Genomic DNA, 7841 nt, shown 5'->3' with positions numbered 1-7841 from the left:
AAGAGAAAAAAAAATCAGCTAAGGCCTTTTTGTTCCCATACAGGGAGTAGGCGAGGCCGTTTTTAAGCCGTATCTAACTTTTGGAGACTGAGTGGGCAGTTCAATCTCCACTGGTAGCCAATCAGAGATATCTGGCCCAAGGCCATCACTAATTAATCGGCACGCAGTGAAAAAGGCGGTTAGTAAGTGCCGCCATCTGATGGTCCCTAACTCTAACATAATATATTTAATGTCTGAAAATAGTGTGGGTTCGACGGTCGATTTTCTTGAGTTTACGAGACGAAAAGCCCGGGTTTCTGTGAGGAAACACCGCTAGCCCGTGCCAGAGATCGATTAATTCTGGAACCGGTCGAGAAAAGCCTTAGAAAAAAGGCTTAGAAAACTCCCCAGCACTTGCGGTCAAGTGCTGGAGAGTGCAAACGCCACTTCTACTGAGATTCTGTTTTTAGATTTTATTAATTTAATATGCTAAATAAAATATAAATTCACTTTCTAAGCAAAAGAAACAATTATCGAAGCAGCCTTTGAACTATTTTACCAACTAATGAACTTCATCTCTCTGTTCACCATCATCTGAGATCTTTAGCATTGTCAATTTCCCAAAATCCAGTACTATCGAAGCCATACACGGTATCGAATATTTTTATGTCGAAATGCATAACCTTACATGAGAAACAAAACCCTACATTTTGTAATGTTAAATTGATAATGAATATTTTTTTATCCACAGTACCAATTTAACTGAATTGGCACTGTGGGCATTGTATGCACTGAATTCACTTCATGTAAACGATCCTTGAGGATTTCTACATCACCACCATTCGTCTATTACCTTCCTCAGTTTTCTTTCATAATCAAACTACCAAATATAAAATGCTTTCTGTTGAATTAACCAACAACCTTAGAAATGACTCTATCGGGAGCGTCTACGTGTGTGTGTGTGTGTGTGTGTGTGTGTGTGTGTGTGTGTGTGTGTGTGTGTGTGTGTGTGTGTGTGTGTGTGTGTGTGTGTGTGTGTGTGTGTGTGTGTGTGTGTGTGTGTGTGTGTGTGTGTGTGTGTGTGTGTGTGTGTGTGTGTGTGTGTGTGTGTGTGAGGTGGGATGGAAATTATATGAGTCAGGTTATGGTAGATTTGCGTTCTGTGTTGTAAGAAGTTAAACAGAATATAAAATTTACAAATTCTTTATTCACGAAGCCCTAATAATCTCTTTTAGTTTCATATTATACTCTACTAGTGAAGAAATGTAGATTATAAAGGTAAAAGAAAGTGTCTATAATCCAGTCATGAATGTTGAAAATAAAGTGAAGCAAAAAAAAACCTTATTCACGAAGGTAAACACAGACAGTTACTACCATTCATAATGATATTTCTGATTTATCTTGTTTCTAAAACATCCCTTATCATTTTTACCTCAAGAAGATGAATACAAATTTAAAGTTTATTGTATAAATACTTTGAAAGGGAACAAGAGCATAAAAGAATAAGAGAAAGGCCTGTGTAGCTCAGTGGAAGTGGCGCTTGCGTCCTCTGCTCGGCTCGAAGTTAGACTTAAGTTTAAGTCAGTCGCCGACTGGAGGAATTTTTTCTAAGCCTTTCTTCGACCGGTTCCCGAGTTAGTCGATCTCTGGCACAGGCAAGCGGGTTTTTCCTCCCAGAAACTCGGGTTTTTCGTCCCATAAACTCAAGAAAATCAACCGTAGTACTCACTTTATTTCATACAGTAACATATCCTGTTAGGAGTTAGGTACCAAGAGATGGCAGCACTTGTTTGAAAGCCTCTTCATCGGTGGTTGCTATAATTAGTGATAGACATGGGCAAGCTATCTCTGATTGGCTATCGGTGGAGACTGAACTGCCCACTGAGTCTCCAAAAGCTAGATAGGGTGTAAAGGCCTCGTGTACTCCCTATAAGAGAATAAAAGGTGCTAGCTGATTTATTTTTTTTAAAATTTACTCTTTGATAAGAGTTATCTCGGTATTGCACTACTTCAAGAGATATGCTTTGTTAAAGATATATATATATATATATATATATACAGGGTGTTCGGGATAAATTTGACATATTTTTAATTAATTATATTTTTCCGTAAGTTACATGTATTAACACACACTTCTCTTCATTTAAAAGTTTGGACCCTTCTTCATTCATATACAAGATGTCAGAAAGGATGGATAGCTGGAACCCACCTGAATCATGGAAGAGAATAACTTGTATCATGATGATTCGTGCCCGCCATCAAAATAAGGATATTACGACTGCTGCCCAATGCTCCCTGAATACAGTAAAAACAATCAGGCATGAACTAGAGACTTGCAATGGTGACTACGAGGATGTAGCAAGAAGAAAGATCCCTAGCAGACGATCTGATTGCGTTCGTACAGCAGAATTCCTCGCAAATCTGCAGGAACAGGTGTTGAAGAACCCTGGCATTGGAATTCGGGCTTTGTTCGTGGAGTTGCTAACTGTAGTCAAGCCCTGGATAACAAGGGTAGCCAATGGTAGGCCGTATGTATGGCAGCAGGATTCGGCCCCTTGCCACACCTCTGGGAAAAGTCAAAAATGGTTGTCTGAAAATTTCTACGACTTCACCAGTCCAAATGTTTGGCCTCCAAACTCCCCAGACCTTAACCCCATGGATTATTTTGTATGGGGCGCAGTTGAAAAAGACACCAATCGCACTTCCAGTAATACAAAAGCCCAGTTAATGGATAAAATTAAAACAGTTTTTGCGGCCCTTCCCAGGGAGACTGTAGCATCAGCTTGTTCGAGGTTCCGAAGCAGAATTGAAGCTGTGATCGATGCTAATGGTGGTTATTTTGAGTAAATCTTGTTGATAGTATTGTAATTAACTCTGCCTGTAATGTTTTTTTGTCAATTCATTAAATTTAATAGATACAAAGAAGATTTTCTTTTTCCTTACGAAACTGTCAAATTTATCCCGAACACCCTGTATATATATATATATATATAGGGAGATATGTCGAAGGTGGTTTTTTCCGTTGCCTTCCTTGCCATAAGCAAGGCAGCATTTACCATAAGGTGCATTAGGGGACTCACTCTTTATGGGGCCATATTTTAAAACCGTACTTTTCACAAACAACAATATAAAAAGCAGCCTAATTATAGTTGCAAAATAAAATACTTATTTTTAAAGACTAAATTCATAATAAAAAAAATAAAGGCCATGGAAAAATTTGTGCAGCAAAAAAGGGTTTAAATATCGTAGGACAGTAAAGGAAATTCCAAGTAACTGTACACGTAAAGACACGTGACAAAAAGGTCGCTCCACCATAATTAATCCATTAACGGTTCTAAAATCGCCGTTCAAATTGCCGATGAAGTTTTGATCCATGAATAATGCGGGAGTGGTCTGGCTATTTCATCCACTTCGGTTGGTAGGGAGGTTAAATGAGTAAGTGGAGTGTAATTCTAGCTCGCGTCCTCGTGGTTTACCCTGAATAACGCTAAAGAGCTAGAGCGATTTGGCAACTAGACTATCTTCTCGATCTCCAGATTACTGCACACATAAACTCAAATACGGACCAGTTGTCCATATTTTCCAAATTAACGTTGAGGGAAGATGTAGAGAAAAATGTGTATACCTCTCAAAGATTTACACGACAACAACAACAACAACAATGATGATGTTGTTCTGGTTCAATAGACTCACTGTAAGGATGAGGATCAACTTTGTCACATGGGACGAATTCCTGGATACATTATCACTGGAGTCACTTACCATCATGCACACAGCCTTGTCACCTATCTACATAACACTCTGGAAGATTTCCAACTCATTACAACCAACATTGCCGATGGCGTGCATCCGATAACAACTATGATATTTTATTAGAAGTAGGCTTGCAAGTTTCCCTTTTCAGGACCATCCAACATCTCCACTGAAACTTCCAGAAAGCCCACTGGGACACATTTGCTCTCTATCAAGATCTAGACAAATATATCCGTTGGATTCCTCTCATAGGCAATAATTACAAGAAATGCATGTGAGCTGTGTTGGCTATACCCAGAAATTTCTGTAAGGAGTGTATCCCTGGATGGGACGATGATAACAAACACCTGTATCAAGAAAACCTAGAGCAGCAGGGATGGCTAACCTATGGCGTGTATGCCAAAAATGGCACATTGGATGGCTAGAAGTGATACATTGAACTCCAATGATAATAATGAAAAATAAGGCTATTAATGCAAAGTAGTCACCAAAAACTGATTTGTAGAAAAAAAGATAAAAGTTAGTAATAATTTTTAGCGATTTTTATTGTTTCGTGCATATCTTTTCCGCAGTCACTTGTTTAATCCTGATGTGCCAAGTTAGCAACAGCAGTGCATCACAGGTTTTTGTCAGTCAGTTTACCATTGATACTCTTGCGCTACGGAGTTGGGCTTTCTTCGCCCTTTGTGAACATTTGTAGTTTGGTACATTTTCGAAAATTAAGCCTTGTTTTTACATTCAGTTATCCCTTCAGAGTGCAAAAGAAAATGAGCTAAAGAAAAACAGAAGGTTATAGTAAGCGTGAATTCAATGAAGAGCGGGAAAATGAGTTTTAATTTACTGCATATCGAATCCGTCAAGAAAACTGTTGTGCATTGTTTGTGAAAACAATTTCTTCCTTGGTGAGTCTGATTCTATGAAAGTCGGATGTTAGTAATAATAATAATATTAATAAAAGACATGATTTAGACACTGTAAAGCACAACACTAGACTGAAATAGAGGGAAAACTGAAGCTAGTGTGCTTCGTTCTGAGTTACGGAGAGAATATGTGAATGTTTGTTTTTATATTACATCAATATATCATGTCTATATTAACCTATTTTTACAGGGAGTTTTTAAGGGTACAAGAGTTGTATGACTTGTCTGAACTGGTACATGAAAAAAATTGGTGAACGGAACGTAAAAGGTTGGCCACCGCTTACCTAAAGAGTAGCGAGTTGATATTGCAGATTAACTCATTCACAGCCTTGACACCAAACAACTTGAAAGACTTGATTTTCGGCACTCCAGTAGGAAGGCATGGAGCTTTCCAAGAAAGCTAGGTAGTGGTACCCCGACCGTCAGGGAACAATCAGCTATTTCTCCTAACCCATATGCACCACATATAGTCAATATATACGAGGATGAACACTATTCAAATAAAAAGAGAACGTATATATTTGAAGAAGTCCATCAAACCTTTAATATTCGCGATCTTTCACTTTTGACGATATTAACATTGCTTTAACGGATGTGAAACCAGGAAAGGCTCCGGGTTTCGATAGTACTCGTATTCATCCTGACTTCTTGCTGATTTCAGGACAAAAAGCTCGACAATAGTTGGCTTGTTTCTTCTCTGACATCCTTCATACTAGTAGTTTTCAGAAAGAGTTTAAGAGATCAAAAATCATTCCTATTTTAAATCCTGGGAACACTATCAACAAACCAGAAAATTAACGACAATTGCTCTTCTTAGTACCTGTTATAAGCTCTTAAAAAGACTCATCCTCAATAGAACTGTCCCTAAAACAATGGAACAAGTCCCAGTGGAACAGGCTGGGTTCAGACATAAACGAAGCTGTCCTTGACAGCTTCGTTTATTGGATCAGATTTTATCACTAACCGCACACACAGAAGCAGGCTACCAACGACTCCTGAGGAAAACAGTTGTGCATTGTTCATGAAAACACTTCCTCACATAACTTTCTCTCCAATCAGTCCGACTCTATGGAGGTCAGATGATAATAATAATAATAATAATAATAATAATAATAATAATAAGAAGAAGAAGAAGAAGAAGAAGAAGAAGAAGAAGAAGAAGAAGAAGAAGAAGAAGAAAGACATGATCTTAATATAGACAGTATAAAGCACAACAGGCTACAACAGTCTAGAAGCTTTTGTAGACCTTAGCATGGCTTTTGATAGATTGGAGGCAAGGTGCAATCTGCAAGTTATTCCGTGTAGTCCCAAGCAGAACAATAGCTAAACTAATTGAAAACATGCTAAGCAACTGGCTTTTCCAGTGATCATGGACGAGAACAGAAGTAAACAAAGAACACTGGATAATAGATTAACGCAAGGGATAGTCCTGGCTTCTCCTTCTTTTTAATTTATACATTGCAAACTTGCCTAATAGAACCTCCAAGAAGTTTTGTTATGCTGATGACATTGCTCTAGCCACTAGACCAGGGCCGGCTCTACCGACGGTGCAAGACGTGCATTTGCACGTGGCGAAAAGTTATTTTGGGTGGCAAAGTTGGCATAAACTATACGAAAAATAAGGGAGAAGGAGAGGCAAAATATGCTACTGCACGGGGCGGCAAAAATTCCTAGGGGTGGCCCTGCACCAGACACCCCAACTTTACTGCAATGGAAGACAATAATAAATGACCTTGCAATCCTAGCATACTTCTGCAAATGGAGATTATGCCCAAACCCTAGTAAAACAGAAATTTCATGTTCTCACTTGAACAATAATCAGGCTAACAAAGAACTGATGGTCTATTGAATTTTTTTCACGATGGTCTATTTCAATAGACCAAAAGATTCCGGAAATATGTGGGCGTCACTTTTGATAGAACTCCATTATTTAAATATCTCATCAATATAACATCTCATCAATATAGCATCTAAGTTAACAATCTACTGCAAAAACTCTGCAGAACCACTTGGGGTGCCTCACCAGCACTTCACTGCATTGCTCCTGGTCTCGTTTACTGTGCAGCGGAATACTGTTGTATGGGTGAACAGCGTCCACGTGTACTTGGTCAATGCTCAGCTTACTACCACAATTACCTCATTTCTGGAACTGAAACCAACCCCAATCTACTGACTCCTAGTGTTAAGTTACATCGCACCCAGCAGATCCAACTTTCTGCTACTTGAATATTGCAAAATCATGGAAATCCAATATCTCTGAATCCACAAAGATAACCTGCTCCTAGAAATAAATAGGCTAAATCAATGCACCCTTCAATCCTAACAGCAAAAATCTTGTGGAGACAAATTTTAACATGAAGGAGAAGTGAAAAGAGTCCTGGTGTAATACTTCAACAGGGAACTTCCATCAATTAGTGGACCAAACCCAAGTTTTTCATGGTAGGATTTGATCTGCCATGGAAAACTTGATTGTCCATATTCGTATCAATCATGGCAGTTGTGCAGACCACCTTTACAAATGGGGTATGATTGCCTCACTCAGGTCTGACTGTGGATCATCCAACCAGACAGTTAGTTATATCACAGTAGAATGTGCTCAACATGAATATCATGGAAAGTTGTTCGACTTTATCCACGCTACACCAAGTGCTGTTGATTGGATAGGCAACCTAGATGTACAGTTGTAGTCTATTCTTGAGTATCTTCTTTATGACTGTTTTATACCATGTTTTATACCATGTTTAAGTATTTTGTCTAAAAAAATCAGCTAACGCCTTTTATTTATTTATATTTATTTTTTTACGGGACGAAAAACCCTAGTTTCCGGGAGAAAAACTCCGCTTGTCCGTGCCAGAGATTGACTAACTCGGGAACGGGTCGAAAAAAAGGCTTAGAAAACTTCCCTCTGTCACCAGCAAGATTTGAAACCAAGTTTTCTTTCGTAAGGTCAAGCGTCGTGACAAACGCCACATCCACTGAGCTCACTGTCAGTGCCGGGTTATTTTGCGCCTTAGGCAAAGTTTGCAAGTGCACCCCTTATTTCATGAACTAAAATGTTTCTATTTGACATTAAACAAAATAAAATTGTCTTTCAAGTTAAATTAATAGGTAAATTAACAGGGCTTTTTATTTTCATTTTTAATTAATTTGAAAATTCTCTGTTATAATTCATTTACAAAAAAAAGTTAT

The sequence above is a fragment of the Typopeltis vanoorti genome, chromosome 14 (assembly GCF_054136105.1).
Source record: "Typopeltis vanoorti isolate ZY-2024b chromosome 14, IOZ_Tvanoo_1.0, whole genome shotgun sequence".
NCBI classification, from domain to species: Eukaryota; Metazoa; Arthropoda; class Arachnida; order Uropygi; family Thelyphonidae; genus Typopeltis; species Typopeltis vanoorti.
Note: the sequence above shows the minus strand (reverse complement) of the source record.